The 17,769-nt window shown below is 49.3% G+C and overlaps 1 long non-coding RNA gene across 1 annotated transcript; it reads left to right on the top strand.

Moving 5' to 3' along the window:
* Positions 1-15,116: 15,116 nt before the first annotated feature.
* On the top strand, positions 15,117-17,738 carry LOC308054213. The gene is made up of 2 exons (XR_013924029.1): positions 15,117-16,963; positions 17,464-17,738. It is a non-coding gene; the product is annotated as an uncharacterized lncRNA (long non-coding RNA).
* The last annotated feature ends 31 nt before the right edge of the window (positions 17,739-17,769 follow it).

Below are 17,769 nucleotides of genomic sequence, written 5' to 3'. Positions count from 1 at the left end.
ATTTCTTCCCAAAATTCCCTTGTTGCAGTGGGTGCCCAGGCTTTGGCAGTCCTGTTGCACAACAGCGTGCAAGAGCCTTGCAAAGCCTCCCCATCCCATGCCAGCCAGCATCGTGCAGCCTTTTCCCCATCCTCCCTGCTCTTCCTTCCCCCACCCCGGGCACAGGGAGCCACAGCCACCTCTGCTTCCGAGCGGAACAATTATGGACATCTTTGGAAATGCTGCGCTGCCTTAGCATCCAGCTAAGGAAGGCAAATGAGCGTCTTGCAGGGGAAAAAAAAAAGGATGGGTGTTTGTGGGATTTGGCATATCCACCAATTTTCCAGCTTCTAAACATCCATAAATCCCTGTTGTTGGCTTCTTCCCGTCTTTGCTGCTAAGGTCTCACATTTGTCATAACCCCATGTGCTCAGAGCTCTCCTGCTCCTCTAAATCCCTTTTCCCATCAGATCCCTGCAATGTTTATACCCTGGAGCTTCTCCCTGGGCTTGGAAGGCAGCAGAGCTGCGCTCACGCTCTCTTCATAGGAAGAAAAATCCATCCTATAAATAATACGTCTTCCCCTACCCTAGGTAAAACAGATCACCCCCCAGACAACTTCGGATTGCCCTGGGGAAGCTGGTCCTGGAAATGCTCCCTGGAGTCATCCTGAAGCATCTACCACAAGTTCTGCAGCTCTGGGATTTCACACGATGTTTCTTGCCATCCCCGTGCTGGAGCCATCTCTTCCCTGGAGAAGAGCAGCCGCCTCTGCGAGCACTGCAACGCTGTCCTGAGCATCTAGAGTGTCCTGTTAAAAATAAATACGCCACCTCACGTAGCAGAAATTGCAGGGCCAAGCGTGGGGGAGGGTGAGGATGGGTAGATGTGCCTTGCAAAGCCTTTGCTCTCTGTATGCAGCAGTGAAGACCACAGAGCCGGCAGCCTCTCAGCAGCGTGAATGAGCCAAGTCGCTTTGAAAGCCTACCCGTGTTCCCAAAAACACCCCAACCAGCCCGTCTACGGTGAGAGCCACCAGCCTGGGCCAGATACATGGAATTAAGGTGGCTTTCTAAAATAAATTTGGAAATTAGGCAGGTTTTTCAGGCCACAGAGCCTCCCCATTTCTCTTGTGACACCTTTCCTCAGTTTCCCCATCTGTAAAATAGGTGGGTTCATGCGGGCAGCGTCGCATCGTGTGGGCTCCATCAATCCAGCTGTGGCTGGGGGACATGCTTTAGGTCTCATGCCATCTCCCTCCTCCCAGCACAACAAAGCAGCCTGTGTCCTCTCCCCCGTGCCCTGCGCTGGGGCCCGGGCTCTGATAAAAGCTGCTGAGTTTACAAACAGGGAGGCTCTGGTTTCCTGAGCCCCAGCGGCGAGGGGAGCGCGTGGGAGGCTGCGCCCTGGCTCTGTGCAGGCGCTGGCGAGATGGACCTGGGGGATGTGGCGGCTCCAAGCGTCTTTGGATGGTCCCAGAAGAATTGAACCTCACGGGTGTTACAGCCACCGAGTTGAGATTGAATTCTTCTACATCTCAGGAAAGCTGGGGGTGGGGGGTGGGGGGTGGGGCGGGGGATGAAACCGGTGCCCCAAGCTTTTTCTCTCCAGGCAGCCCCAAGCCTGTGTGCTCGGTGCGGTGAGGACACGGCATGTGGCAGCATCTCCACCCAACAGCCTCAGGTTTGCAAAGCACTTCAAAACTACTCCCATAGTTTCAGGGCACTGATTTTGGAGCTGCGTGCCCATGTCCCCACGGGATCCAGGGCAACAGTCCCACAGAGACAGCCCAAAGCAAAGTAGCACGTGAGAAGGATCCCACCCTTAGTGCACCAGCACGAGTGCCCACCTTGCTGATGTCCAGCCTTTCATCTAGATGACCAAGAGATAAAGAAACCCACAGCCCCGACTGCTTCTGTGCAATGACCTCAATATAAATAAAGGGAAACTCCCCTTCCCGTAGCTACCACTACCCAGTCAGTAAATGAAAGAGCTTTTCCTTTCCAATCACTTTATTTCAGATCTTTTTAGATGTTCAGCCTGCACCCAGCTGGGCTCGATGTGCCACGGTGCACGAAGGGCTTGGGGAAGTCTCTGGACATGGAGGAACCGTGGGGTTTTTTTTTTTTTTTTTTTTTTTTTTTAATTGCACCATCAATGTATGACCCTGTTCTTTCTCTCTCTGCTTCTCCGTATTAATTAGAGATGGAGTTTATTTCCCCTGACTGTAGGCTGCAGATCTAGGTAGGAACTATTTTTTTCCTCCAAATGAAGGAAGGAGCAAAAAATGATGGGGGCATCCCCGGAGATCTCATCAATAGCACCAGAAGCATCGATGCAGCTGGGGTCTTGTGTAGGGACTGAACTAGGGAACTTCAAAGGGAGTGTTAATACAGGGAGAAAATACTTGGCATAAAGCCATGCCAGATTCCTACAGCTCTCTCAGAAGGATTCTGGCTACTGGATCTCCAGCCTCAACTACATCAGCTGTAATTTCCCTGTTCATTTGAGCTGGTCACCAGAACCATCCTTTCTTTTTGTCCTGAAAAAAATACACATAAACTCCCATATCACGCCACTCCCCTCTTCCCTGATGCACAATTTCTTTCACCAGAAGGTGCTACCCTGCTTGCAAGAAATCGCTTCCCTTCCACAGCTGCTGCTTGTTTCCAGGAGGAGTTTCAGGGGGAGGAAGGCAGTGCAGGATGGGATTTACCTGGCAGACGGATGCACGGTGCTAAGGTAAAGCTCATTTTGCACAGACTGAGGCAGGTCTAGCAGATGAGTAAATAGTCACAGCACGGAGAAACCTCAGCCTATGCTGGCAGCAGGACCAGGACGAGGGTGGGATGCTTTGGATCCAGACCGCCAGCTCCACCTTAGAGAAGGTGACATCCAGACATGGGCTTTCCATGGAGAAGGCATACCCTATTTTGCTTTAGAGTTAAAACAAAATTCAAAATGAAAACTGAAGTCTATTTTTTTTTTCTCTTTCTTATAAGATCTAGTTTTGCCAAAACCAACACATGCAAAATCATAATGGGAGCTGCTTCTGTCCCTTCCTTACCAGCGAGCGGTGAAACCTCTGGAGGGCATGTGCCAGCCTTTAGCTGGGTCTCCATCGTGTTTCCATCCTCAGTGAAGATGTGGTTTCCTTGCAAACACCAGCTGTGATGAACCCTGTCATGATGCGGTGACATTTCCACTAATTCCCTTACGTGGGATTATTCCTGTTATCCGTCCCTCTGCCCTGCCCCACCCCACCCCCCCCCCAAACAGTGATATCAATGACTTAATAAATAAGAAAGCATATGAGATTTTATTTTGATATCAAATATTGATGAATAGGAGCTCTATGGAAAAAAAAAATTGGCTTTTTTTCTATTTTTTTTGGTGAAAAAATCCGTGTTTGCAGGCAGCTGCTTCCTCCCACAGATGAGCCCACTGCCAGCCTGGCCGAGCAGACAGCCCAGTGCTGAAAAGCCCAAAAAACTTGGGCTGGGCTCCGGGGTAGGAAACATCTGGAAATATATTTGCCTTGCCTGTCATAGCTAGATAAAGAATAAATGTTAAGCGACAGCCGTGGGCTTTGCACATCTGACAGCCCAGCCGGAGCTCCAGGTGGGATTTTGGGGGGTAATTCTCCATTGGTGGGTTGGGACCGGGAAAAAAAAAAACAACACAACCACAAATATTGGAGCTTCATCAGCCGTGACAGTGGGACCGGGGGCTGACGCAAGGCTATTGTTCGCACGCTGCTGTTTGCACGTTGGAGGGGGAAAAAACGACTCGTGTTCCTCCAGCGATGAGTAGACCCGGGGACTGACGTCCCCACCTGGACCCTGAGGTTGAGGGCTGGGGAACCGGCAGCAAAGATAAGTATTTATACAGCGTTTTGACTAATGAATGGCTTTGAACGGGGGTTTCCTGAAGCCCTCGCTCCACCCAGCTTTTGCAAGGGTTAGATTAATGCTGGGAGGGTTTTTGTTTGGCTTTGTTTAATTCCCGCTGCTGGGACTGCACCGGGGGGTTTTGGGTGGTGGGAGGGGACCGTGCTAGTGGGGATGTTGGATGTGGGATGGAGTCTGGCCCTGTGGGTAACCTTTGCAGACTATGGAGTTAACAATGTCTCCCCCCGAAATGTTTTTAGGTAAAAAAAGTGGAAAAAATGGGGATAAATCATCCCCCTGAGTGGCGCAGAGAGGACGATGCAGGAATGGGCCACCTTTCTGCCCAAGCTGAGCACAACCTCTTTGGAGCAAACCCAGCAGGGTTGGTTCTCCTCCTTTTTGCAATTTAACGCTCTTTCTGGCACAAGCAAAATGCCTTTTCCCTCCAACTCAGCTCTCCCTCTGCGGGGACAGCATCACGGTGGTGGCCGGGGAGCCCTCAAGCTCATCCACCAGCTGAAATTGGGGTTGGGTGCTCACATTGTCTTGACACACCTTTCCTTACTAAACATCAGGTTATTTTTTTTTTTTTTTTTTCAGCCTGAAACAAATCCCTTCAGCAGAGAGAAGCCAAACCCCATCCTGTTTTGGCCCAGCTCTGTCACAGAGGTCACTGGCAGGGGGGAAATGCCTGAGAGCTCTTGGCAGCACCCACGCACCAGCAAAAGTCCTTTGCCAGCGTTGCTAATTTACCTCCCCCAACAACAAAAAGTATTTGGGCAAAAGGTCTCATTTGCTGTAATAAACTGTTTCGCACACGATACAGGACATGGTGTAAATTTGTGCATTTTTTTTTCCTAATACAGTGCACACACAGGACTTGCCCGCATCAAGGCAGGGCCATGGTCATGGACCACTGGGCTACAACCCTCTGCTTGGTCTGGAAGAGAAGAAAAAGCCCATTTGGGGCCCAAATCTGAGCCTGGATGTTGCTTTGGGTTCACGTAGCATTTTAGGGAGGTAAAAGGACTTGACATACCCCAGATCTTCTTGCTTGGTGCAAAGCACGCCTGTCCCGGAGGAAGCGTAACAGCCATGGGTATAGCCAGGGTGTGACCTGACGGACAGGGAAACGACGCGGGAGCTGCTCTCCCACGGACAGCACCCATTTTTCCTCTGCTATGGGTGACCAGTCTCCAGACAAACCCCCCCGGGTTTGCAAGCTGGTGGCACGCCTGCCCTCTGTGCCATAGCAATGGGATGCCTCACAGCGCATCCCGGCTCAATCCATATTCCCCCAAATTTTGGGTACCTTACGGATTCACCGGACCCATCCCAAGCCGCTGTCCGTCTCTGGATGAATAAATAGGATTTTATGGAGGTCTCTGAGGAGTGGCTGGGACCGGCTCCTCCCGAGCGCCGTAAACAGGAAAGCGAGGAAGCGAGGAGTCGAGCCCCGGCTCATCCAGGACGCGGGGGGCGCGGGGGCTGCCGGCACACAATGCCCTGCCGGAAAGGGGGATTATAAATACCTGGGGTCAGGGCCGGGCTCCGGCGAACAATAGGGAGCGGGAGGATGGAAAAGGCTGGCGAGGACGAGCTGCTCGCGCTGTGGGGCCAAGGCTGCTGTGCTGGGTGGTGACACAGCCACGCAGCTCAGCTCCCAGGGGCTTGGGGGGTGACACCCCCTCCCACCCCCCATCAGCAGAGCCTGTGTTGGTTTCTTTGCGGCGTTGGCTGGATTCTGGGGTATTTGGTTTGGCACTTGGAGCTCCCTGATGTCAGCTCTGGGGTTTCCACTCCCCACCAAGAGATGCATGGACCCCCCCCTCCCTCCCCCAGATGCTGGTTTGCTGTAGCGGGGGTGGCAGGGGACACGGTGCCCAGCTGATGTTGGACAGGGTGGTTGAAAATACCATGATGGTTTCATGCTGAGCATCCCAACAGCCTGGAGAGGAAGGCTCACACCTCCTGCTCCGCACCAAGGCTCGCAGGACTTTGTAAGGACACCTGAAATCTTGCCAGGACCTTACACCAATGCAATTTTGGTAGCGAGGGAGCTGCTCATGAATAATGTGGGAACCTTAGGTTGCTCTTCCGGAGCTGGCTGGAAGTGGGCAGGCTTTCCCACCCTGCTTCAGCATCTGATGGGGTTATCTGTGCGTGTTGCCATGTTTCCCGAGGACACAGGAGGCTGCGACGCTCCTCAGATGCATAATCCACTCCAAGAAGCCACCTCTGCTCCACGCTAATCTAAAGACGTCAAAGGAAGCGACAGCCACAGACAGATAAACCCAGATAAAGGGGGATGCTGCAGCCCAGCTCACCTTCAGCAGGGAAGGTCAGCGATAGCTGGCTGCTGCGGGTGCTGAGCATCAGGACCTCGCTCGATAATGAAAGCCAGGTCAGGGCCATCAAGAATTGCAGGAAACATCTTGGCCACTCATGACCACTGGCAAGAGCGTCGCAGCGGTGCTGGAGGGGAGCCCGGCCCCTTCCTGCAGCCCAGACGTGGCGTGGTCCCCGGCATGGGGATGCTCAGGAAGCTGCTCTGCTGGGAGCCGCCTCGCAGACAGCAGCTCCTGGTTCAAGCACCTTCATATACACTGATTTTCCATTCTGGCCCTTTGGAGAGGCATGTTGGGCATCCAAACATCCCCCTGGACTTGTATTCCTGCCTGAAAGGGCTTTTAACTAGTGGTTGTGAAAGTGGTTGAGCATCACTGCTAGCAGCGCAGAGAGCACAATGAATTTGGCCCTGGAAATCCCCAAATTTAGGTCAGAAGCTGGACTGGGGTGATTGCTCTGGTCTCAGGACTTTGCACCTTGAGCTCAGCTGCCAGAGCAGAGGCTGAGCGTGGCGAGATTGCCTTCTCCAAGACAGAGAAATCTCTTTTCAACCCCCCCAGCTCTCTGCCAGCTCTCCCCTCATCACTGCCCCCATTAAAGATTGCATTTCCCATCTCTCCCCCTTAATGGTCTCCCCGAGGAGATGCCTAATGCCTCTGCCCCCCTAGGAATTAGCTAAATGGCAGGGTTAATTCAGGAGGGGGCAGAGGATGCTGGAGGTGCAGATATCAATTAGTGATGACAGTTTGGAAATGGCTGGGGATAAGATCTCCCGACATCCCTGCCTCGGAAGCATCCCTTCGGAGCCAAAATACCCCCAGGTCCACTCCTGTGGGGTCCTTTACCACCTCTATATTTTATAAGTTGAAACCCAAATATCACAACAGAAGTATGCCAGGAAAAACTGTTCCCTTTTTCATTTCATAGAGGAATGTGGAAAAGCAATTTAAAAAGCCCAGGAGAAATAATTATCAATTTTCAGACACAGCTGCCTGGAGCCAGTGGGGTCCTGTGGCGTATGGGCATCAGCCGTGGCAGGAGGGTCAGCATGGGGCTGCCCCAGCCCAGGAACTGAATTTCACCCCTGAGAAGGGGAATTACATCCATGCAAGTTGTATTGATACAAAATAACTTTATACGGGTACAAATATACCCCAAATACAGATTATAAATACATATAAAATATCCTGGCAATTGCAAACAAGAGACTAAAATGTGTGAGAGATGCTGCTGCAGGAGACTTAGAGGAGTCTCTATAGCCAAATCCTTCCAAATAACTGCTGGTACTATTTAAAAAAAGTATATAATTTTTTTTGAGGGGTTGGGGGATGCACAAGCATCTCTGACATTTTTTAAGGCAGTGGGTATAGGAAGGACGTATAGGAAGGCATCAGCATCACTTGAAACACTTTTTGGGCCCTCTAGTGGTGTTGGCTATGCTGAGGGTCAGCTCTGCTTCCCAAAAACCCACCAAAATAAAGGCAATTTTCATATTTTGCCGGCTATTTTTCCTTAAATGAGGAGCAAAACCCCAAATACTATTTCACACCCCCCCGCTTCTCTTCTTAAAGCACACCTATGGAAAGAGCTGTGTGTCCGACCAGTGGAAACCTTTCTCTCTCCACCTTTTGCACCAACGTACAGTGAGCAAAGAGTCATTTCAAAGCTGAAAAAAAACCGTTTTGAAAAGCTAAAGGAGGAGTGATGCAGCAGGAGGAGAAAGAGGGCTATGTGGGGTCCAGGCTCTTTTTCTAACCTTTATTTTTCCCACTTTCCATTTCAAAAGAAAATGATGTTTCAGGGGTCTTCGGGAGCTTTGAGGGACGGTGGATTTACAGAGAGCTTACGTGTTTCTTTCCAAGTCACGTTTCTAAAATAAATAGATGTTTATTTTGGTTGCAAGGGAAAAAAATATTATAATTTTATTTCCTGGCTGGAAGCTGCAACCATTTTAACAAAGGGGAGAATGGGAAAAAGCAACTTGAAAAGCATCCTCCTTGTATATTTAGGGGTTGTTTATTAAATAAACCATAGGTAAGAAAATAATCCCCCGCAGCCACTCTGTCCATCATATCCTATCCCAGTTTTTCAAAGGAAACATGCAGCTTTATGTTCTGCCTATACATTAAGTACCCTCCATCAGTATTTATACTGCTGTAGCTTTGTCAGTCAAGGGTGTGATTTTTTTTTTTGCCAGAAATAGCTGTTTCTAGGGCTTGCATGGGCAGAAGCACTGTTTTTAGTGTGGGCTGTGACAGGTTTTGGGGGGGAATTCTGCTGTCTGTTACCCAGACATCCACCTTTCTGGCATCTTCATGGTCAGCAGGAAAAAAAAAAGAGGGTGCAGGGAGCATTTTGATGGATATCCAGGGGGAATAATTCTCATGGAGACCCATAGCCTGTGCTGGGAGCGGCTTTTAGAAAAATCTTCCATGCCATATTGAATTATCAGCCTGAAAAAGACTCTCCCATCCCTCTCCCATCCCTCTGATGTGAAGGGGTGGGGGCTGGGCGGTGTGTGACATGAGTGGGTCAGTCCTCAGCAGGCCAGCAGCTTCTGTGGGTGTTTTCTTGAGGCCAAACCCCACCGTTTTCCACCTGCTCATGTGTTGCAAAGGGCTCAAGGCATCACCGACTGCCGGCTGGAGCCGGGGTACAGCTTCACACTGAGCGGTCCATGGGGAGGGCGGGAGCAGGGGTGCAAGGGATGGGGACAGGGCTGGGGAGGGCGATACCCCGAGGTTGGGCAAGAAGGTCAGGGTTGTTCTTGGATTGTTTCAGGGAGATACATAACCTGCAGGGTTAACTGATTTGGATGGGTTTGGTTTCAAAATGTTTTTTTTCTTTCCAATGCAATTTATTATGTGTGCACACTGGTGGTGTGGTCCGAAGGGCTCTGCATAAGGGACCCCATTTTCAGCATCCTTCAACTCCCCGCCATGAGCCCCAGTCTGCCCTTTTTACTGGTTTGCACACGCACACCAGTCCAGTAGTGCTGACATTCCTTGGGGGCTTCCCGCCCACGTCCTGGTTTGGGTGCTGCATGCCACTTTGGGAAGCCTGTGCTGAAAATAACAGAGTGAGCCTTGAAGTGAGGATGGGACAATGCCCTCCTCTCTTTAATTACATGATGAGTGATAATAACGTTAACAATAAGGATTACTGTGGATGAATGCAGAGGAGGTGGAGCTGTGCTGAGCATCATACAGACCAGATGAGTGATGGTGCTCAACTGTCAGTGTAACAGCAAGATGGCAAAAGGTGAAGGATGCGGCGATGCCAAAGGGCACCCTTCTTTTTATAGGTTTTTCTCTTCTCTGGAGGAGAAGCCAGGTGGGTGGGGAGGCTGTGTTAAGCCCTGGATGAGCGAAATGGAAAGAGAAGATAAGGGAGATGGGATGCTGAAAAGGATGAGACGGAGGAGGAGGGTGGATTTGCCAACACACCCACTTCTTCTGGAGGAAAAATGTTTTCACTGTGCTACCGGCTTAGCATCACGGGCTGAGTCAGTGCTCCAGAGATGAGTGTGTGGGTAGACCTGGTGCCCTGCAGCTCCTGGGTGGCTGGTGTGGGGTGAGCCCCTGGTGAGACCTCACAGAGCCTGGGCTGCCAGCTGGGCTCTGAGACACAGCAAGCAGCACAGAAGGTTTAATAAAAGTCGAGAAAAAAGAATGGGAAAAAGGCTATCTGAAGTGGATATAATCCACCTTGTGCTGGTGTACACCAGAGTTTCACCGGATTCATCATTATTAGGTGAATTATCAGCATCTGCCCGCACATCTGGGCATGGCTTGGGCTCTGTGGTGTTTGGCACAGGGTGACACAAAAGCAAACAAGAGCTTTTGCTTTTTTCCTCCTTTTTTACAAGGAAGATGCTGCCCAGTTCACATTCCAGGGTGAATCCGTAGGGGTATGCATCTGGCCCAGCATCTCCACTGAGGCACAGCTTTTTTTTTTGGGAAAAAAGCCCAGATCCAGAGGTTGCCAAGATCTCTATGGAGGCAAAGCTGGTTTAAGATGCTCCCATCCCTAACCACTTCATTTTTTAATTACCAAGGGTCTCTTTAAGTAGGCAACCCTCATGAATGGTGCCTTTGGGATAAATATACAAAAAAAAAAAAAAAATATATATATATATATATATATATATATATATATATATAATGTTCCTTTCAAATGTGTGCAATGCTGGCCCTGCACCACAGGATGGGTGTTTTGGTGCTGGGTTTTACCATTAATCTCCATTTCTCCATCTCTCTGGTGGGGTGATGGTGGTCCCTCCCCAGGACTGCAGGGGCACGGAGGGGACCGGCTGCGCTGTTATTTTTGGATTGCATTACACGTCTCCCCAGATGGAAAGCCTCACTCTCCAGGGGACAATAAAATGGATTTTTTTTTTAAAAAAGAAAGGTCCTGACCTCATCAGTAAAATAGTAACTGCATTTCTGGGGGAGAAAATCCTTTTATGAGGTGGGGAAGAGGAAATTTGGGGCTGGGGGGATGGAGCTGGAGGGAAAATAGGGATTAAATGCACTAACCCCATTCAGTCAGAGACTGTTGAAGGTTACAGTGGCATGAGGAGAGGCCATAATAACATCAGGCTTTATTAATAAACTGTTTTTTAGTGGGAAGATGGGCAAAAAGGATGAAAGCGAAGTCCTCGGTCCCCAGGATGCTCCAGTTCTTCAATGCTTGGCAAAACAGGCTGAGAAAGGTGGAGGCTCTTTCCTTTTTTATTAGTATTTGGGTTGAATTGAGCCCAAATTGCTCCTTTCTTCTGAGGCCTTTAAAATATTTTCTCATGGAGGGGAAGGCCTTGTGGCTGATCAAAAAAATATTACTATATCCATGGAAAATTGAGATTTTACTAAATGCAACTGTCACCGGAGTTGGATGCTTTTTTTCCAACTTTCCCATACAAAGAAAGCCAGGAAGTTTGAATATTTCTGGTCCTAGAGGTTTCTGGTTTCTAAAGAAAAATCTGTTTTGGGATGAAAAGGGAATGGAGAGAAAGGGGAGAGTTTGTTTTCGTATGAAGATGCTAATTCTCCTGGGCAGACCTCTCCATCTGACTGAGACACAAGCAGGGACTCAGTGAGAACACCTATATATGTACTTTATTGCCGTATTCTTTATTATTTATTTAATCAAGCTTTATTGGGATACTTGAACAGGCAAGATACTTCTCTTTTTAATGGGCAGAATACAGCTTTACATGGAAAAATACCATCTGCCTTCAGAAAAGGGGGACTTTGTCAAAATAGACAACGATTTGCATTTTTGGAGATGAACTTGACCTTTTCAGCACATTTTCCTCCCCTGACTCATTGTCAGTCAAAATTTCCCTGGACACAAGACTATTTTCTCACTGGTTTACTACCAGCCCCTAATTTACTCCATCAAAACCATAACAACAAGCTCCAAAATCTTCCAATAAACATGAAATATTGCAGCTGGCTGTGATTTATCCCATCCATGCAAGCAAGCCACGTCCCCATGCTGTCCTCAGTTTCCCTGTTTCCACAAACTTTTTTTTCCACCCTTGCAAAGTACATCATGACTTTGTCACCCTCCTATGAAAAATGATGCAATTAAAGGCTTTGATCTGCAAATGGATTTAAATCCCTCGAAATAAAGCTTGTTGCAGCATCTGAGCCAGGAGCTCTTGCGTTTCCCTCTCTGACCTCAACTCCTTTCAATAGATTTGCATTGATCTGCAAGTTTTTACGGGGAAGATGCTCCATCTCTATTTGCAAAATACAATCTAGAGGAAGGGCTTGAAGCCCATAAAGCCATTTTCTGCTCCAGCTGAATTGTCCCCCAGGTTTCTCCACCATGTAACTGCTCAAGAGCCGGAGCAAGACACCAGCCCAACAGCCTCCCTGGTACTGGCTCTTGCGGTTCCTAGCTCTCAGCACGTATTTATTTGTTTTGCCTGTTCCAGGGTCCTCTGTTGCTATTCAGCTCTTTATCTTGATCACCAGTGCTTCGCTCGGCTTCTGGGCAAAGCATCTGCAAAACAAAACAAAACACCAAAAAATTAAAAAACCTCACCCTTCTGTTACCAGCAGGAGCCGTTACCAACCTGACCTGCAAGCAGAAATGAGATGGGGAGCACTTTTCACATCTACCCGAAACTGCTATCACACATACGTCTGAGTCACTGCGCTGTTTGCCTCGGGGTTTTGGGGTGTACATGGTAACACTCAGCATCTCAGCACGAGAAGACTCACCAAAATCTCTTTCCTGCATCTACGGTATTTGCTTTTCAGAGAGATGCAATGTAAAAGAGATGCTTAAAACAAGGGACAGGTCTCGTTGCATGGAGAGCATCCTGCCCAAAAACCTCCTCGACTTCACTGATCAGCACCACTGACGATATGGCCCAATATGATAAGAAATGTGGGTCCCTTGTTGACTCCTTGAGATGCAGATTTATGAGAAGAGCATGAGCTGTGCCCTTTTGAAAAGTTTCAGTTTGCAATTGTAGAAACTTTGCTTTTAACCGGATTTTGGCTATTAAAAGTTTGCTCTGATGCTGGACCTAAAGACAGACCCAGATGCTCCATCACCAGCTGGAGCTGAGCAATTTCATGCAGCTAGTCCCTTCTTTTTCTCTCTTCCTCACTCTCTCTTCTCTCTCCTTTCCTTTTTTCCCCTCTTTTTATCTCTTTCTCTTCTTTTTTTCCTATTAGCAGACTACCTGCAAGGCGGTTTCAGCACGGCCGAACTCGGGTGCGTGAGTCAGGTGTGGGAGGACCCTCTTTCAGTCTGTAGGCAGCAAACTGCTCCTTGGGCGTGGGGTTTTCAAAGGCACCACCAAAAGTCACTTGGACTCGGACAACAAACTGCTGCTTCCACCCCTGTAACCCTCCCACAGCAGCCACAGGCGGCAACTTTTATGAGACCTGTATCTGAGTGAGGTTTAAGCTCCTAAATCATCCAGAAATCTCAATTCCTTGAACTATACGGTCTTCATAATAGCTCTGATTTATTGTGGGGTTTTATTTCTGTCCTCATGGTAAATAAGTCCATTTTTTCCCCTTTATCCTCTCCCACTCTGCAAATATCTACCTGGAGCTGTCATCCCAAACCATGGGAGGGCAGAATGTGCTGGAGAAGGCTGTGGGAAAGGGGGATACAAAGAGAAGCTTCAGTGTTGGGCTTTACTGGGATGATTTTTGCTTCTTTACCTTTTCCCACCCTGTGCAGCAAAATAAATCCATGTATTAATAAGAAAAAAACCCTCAATTAATAAGAAATATCCTCAGCAGCGTGGTCCAGGGCAGGAGAAGATGGTGAGAAGAGGAGTTTGCAGACTACACCACTCCTGATATTTGCAGTATGGGCTACTGTGCACCTTCCTAATGGGATCTAGTGGGATCTCCTGCGGGAATCTTTGTGTTAGCCTTTTCCCTGCTGCTGCTCAGGATCACAACTGCTGCTGCCAGGATGCTCACAAAATCCTCTTTGCACCAGCAGATGCCAAAAGGCTTTTGCAAAGACACCCTATGCTGTGCTTAAGGAACGGACCCAGAACATCAGCCCGGAGTTTCTGTCCCACACCTGGTTTTATTTTAAAGTTTTTTTGCACCCTTGAGTGTGCTCCATGCCTACAAATAGCCAGCAAGCTGAGCAGGGAACACGCACTGGAAAACAATACTTGGCCAAAGGTTGCTACCAGGCAACAACATCAACCAAATGTCAACTAATTAGGGGGGGAAACCAACAATTTCTGCTGATATCTATTTTTCAATATCAGCATATTCATCTCTGCAAGGTGGTTAATTATAGATCGAGCTGCAAGAGGTTGCAAGCAACAGCGGCCACCCCGCACGGCTGCTGTGCTGCATTTCCAACTGGATTTATGTGTCCTGGCTGGGTGGGAATGGATGATGATCATCTCGGGGCCAGGATCTGGAGGACCAAGTCTGCAAACAAGCGGGTAAATCCCATCTGCATCTCTCCAGCCACTGCGGGGAGGCCGCGATGGGGCTGGGGGTCCTGTTTATTGGCAGGGTCCTGACCTTCCCCCCGTTTATGACCCCCCCGGGACCTCCGCATGGAAAGGGGATTTGTAACGTAACACTAACAATAACACAGCGCAGACAGCCGTGACAGGGTCGTTTTCTCCTACATGCCGCATCTGGCTCCCTGGGATGGAGACGTGCGGGCGAAGGGCAAGGAGGGAGATGCTCAGCACGCAGCTCATTAGCTGAAGAGTTTTTTTTTCCCTGAGTTCTAGCTCCAAGCTTGATCTGCTCTTTTTTTTCTTATTTGCTTTTAAAAGAGAGGAAGCTCCTGGACACCGGGGATGGGAGGGTGGTGGCACAGCACAGCCGAGCCGTGGTAGGTGGCTGTTCTGTACTGAGCCATATCTGAATACAAGTGACAAAGAGCTTCCCCGGAAGGTTTTGGCTTGGCTTGGTGAGCAAGTTCAAGTGGTTTCTTCTCTGGAAAGATCTTGCTCTTTGCCCCCTGTGGGTTGCAGGATGGAGGAGGGAAAAAAATGAGAAGAAACTACCAAATTCTGGGAATGCTGCAGATGGAGAATCCAACTCAGCGCTGCTTTCGCAGCCATTTTCCAGCCCAGACGATACAGGGTGAAGAAAGGAAGCCCCAGAACTGCCAAAGAGAAGGGGGGGGGGGGGGGGAAGGGGCCTGGACACTTCCCCCAAGCCATGTTTCCAGCCCTATTTACTGACCGCAGGCAAGCCCTGAGACGTGCCCATGCTGCAGGCAATTTTTTCTCACCTATTAGGATAAAAAGATGGGTAAAGGGCGCTCAGCATATTTACATCCAGCCACCAGCTGTGCTTCAGATTTCTAGTACAGCCAAATCCCTCCGTGCCTCAGTTTCCCCAAAAAAGCATCACGCATGGCAGTGTGAATCCCATCTCTTCATCTCCATGTGCCCCATGGCATCATTCCTTGCTCTTCGTTATTGCGTGGGAGACGCTGAACCACGGGAAAACCAACACTGTGGCTTTTTTCTGCACTTCTGGGCGCTTTTCCTACTCCAGTTTTTAACCGAAGCCTTTGTATATGCAGAGAGTCTGGCTTGTCCAGCCCTGCTGGTGGTGGTGAAGCTCCTCTCATGGCAAATCAATATTGGAGGCGAATGCAACCAGCATCACCAGCCTTCCTTTTTCCCCTCCGATGTGGAGAGGACCTCAAAGTTCACCAGTTCTTTTTATACATCCTCTGGGAATGGGTAAGGACCTTCTGAGCCTCTGAGGTGCCTCGAGGTGATGTTTTCGAGATGGAGACAGGTCTAGAAACCTCCTCAATTAAAAAAGAAAGTTGGGTTTCATCTGTAGTGATGGGATTCTGGGAACTCGGGCTTTTAGGAGAAACGTAAAGTGTGTTACACACAAGCAGCTCAGGCCACCTGGCAAATTCAACAGGCTGACAGAGGAACGTCATTCGGCTTTTATAGCGCGGTCAAGCTTCCAGCTTTCATTGAGACGAAGCCAAATGAGGTTTGCTTTTGATCTTGAAAGGCAGCTGAGGGATGCTCCCCAAATCCTTCCCCACCCTGAATTTACAAGGGGGCTATAATATCTGCAGGTCCACCTGATGCACCTACATCTCCCCCACCCCAGCAGTACCTCCATCCATGCTTTCTTCTGCAGCAGGAGCCTACAAGGGCACTGTTATGAGCAATTTCCATGTGATGAACCCACAGCCATGTCACCTTGGCGCAAGCCCAACCGCATGCAGTGAAATCAGCCTGCAAACCCAGTATAAACCAGCCGAGGACTGTCCCACTACACCTGCATCACCCAGCACAGCCCTTGGAGAGGTCCTAAACGTGTAGCCTGAGTGATGTGGTTGTACTGTATCAGCCTTCTCTGAAATGTCCCTCTGGAGCTGCAGATGCTTTGGGTTTCTGCAGAGGTTGGGCTTTGATTATGAATGTGGACAAGATGGACATCAAGAAATGACACTTAGTGGTGGAGCACCAATCTGAGGAAAGCCAGGAGGTGGTTTCAGAATAGCTGTGGGGTTTTATTACCGGTAGGTAAAAATAGAAATGGGAAGACAGCAGGAACTGCAAGAAGGACAGGGCAGGCTGTTGGAGAGGACTGCTGGGTGCAGGGGAAGAGTAAAGGAGATGCTATAACAGCTTGGCTTCAAAAGCAAAAGGATCTGCAAACAAAAGATGGGCTGATGACACTATATAATATGTAAACACCTGAGCCTTTTAGGTTTCCAAATCATGTATCAGTATAAACGGCAAATTTACAGCCTGTAGATGGCTGTGGGAAGGGTGGTTACTCTGTTGGGTGCCCACCTAGCAGGGGAAATGCCCCCACAGTGCAGGGAGCCCTTCATTTCCTTGGGCATCTCCCTAGGTAAGTGAGCCAGGCAGGACCCATCTCGTGTAGTTACAAGCTCCTATCAAAGTGGCAGAGATACCTCCCTCTTCCCATGCATCACGTATTCAGTGGTTGAGGAAACCTGGGACATCTGACGGGCACAAGAGACAAGAGGAGGGCAGAAAGCACCCTTGGCCCAAGCCCAACCTCATGCAGTGAAATCAGCCTGCAAACCCAGTATATACCAGCCGAGGACTGTCCCGCTACACCTGCATCACCCAGCACAGCCCTTGGAGAGGTCCTAAAGGCTCCACAGCTGGGGTGAACCTACCACCTCCCCATGGACACAGTCTGGGAGGTCTTCAGCTGCCAAGTGTCCCTTTTTCGGTGCGAGGCATGGCTCGGCAGTTTGCAGTCACCCTGGTGAGACTCGGATTTGGACATCTCCCATCCCCAAGGGATTTTTGGTGGCGTGGGTCCCCCCTCCTGCCTTCCTCCCACCCCGCTTCTCCCACGCTCTTTCTCTTGGCACCATCTAGTGGTTATAGGGATGGAGATGGCTCCTCTGCTTGTGGGTTGGGGTCAGGAGGCCACCCCCTCCTCTTCCTCCTGCCTCCAGCCTGGCTTCACCCTTTGGGATGCTTTGGGATGCCTTTGGGATGTTTGGGATGCTTTTGGGATGCTGGAAGCATGAAAGCCAAAAGCCTAAAAGAGAAAGAGACTTAGGGAAAAGTTACAACTCGGCTTTCCTGGCTCTTGGGATCTTTGGGAGCTATTTCCAGGTGACCCAAGTGGTTAAATTTCGATGCATGTGTGATCTGGAGTGAAAGGCTTATTCCTCAGGGTGTGAAGAAGTGATTTTTTGCTTTCCCTCTCTCGCCCCCTCCACCAGCCAGTAAACAAATTCTTACTGATTTCTGCAGAGCTGAAGTTTCCACTTGGATAACTGCTTAAAATTGTGGCGTGGCTGAGTTTTCTCGCGGCAGATGTGTGTCTGGGGGTTTATGTCCAGCTCGGCGTATGCTCTTTGCAACACCTGCACAGTCCACCCAAGCCCTCACAGACTGGTTTTAGGATATCTTAAGCAGAAAAAAAAAAAAAAAACAAAAAACCAAAACCCCCAAGCATTTTTCTCCATCTAGCACTGAAATTCTGTCCTTCTAGGATTGTTTTCTATTAAAGTGAAAAGAAAAACACCCATGTTCTTGTAAAGATGCATTCCTTAGATC

This window comes from Falco punctatus (assembly GCF_963210335.1).
Source record: "Falco punctatus genome assembly, chromosome: 16".
Lineage (NCBI taxonomy): Eukaryota > Metazoa > Chordata > Aves > Falconiformes > Falconidae > Falco > Falco punctatus.
This window is presented reverse-complemented; position numbering and strand designations above follow the sequence as displayed.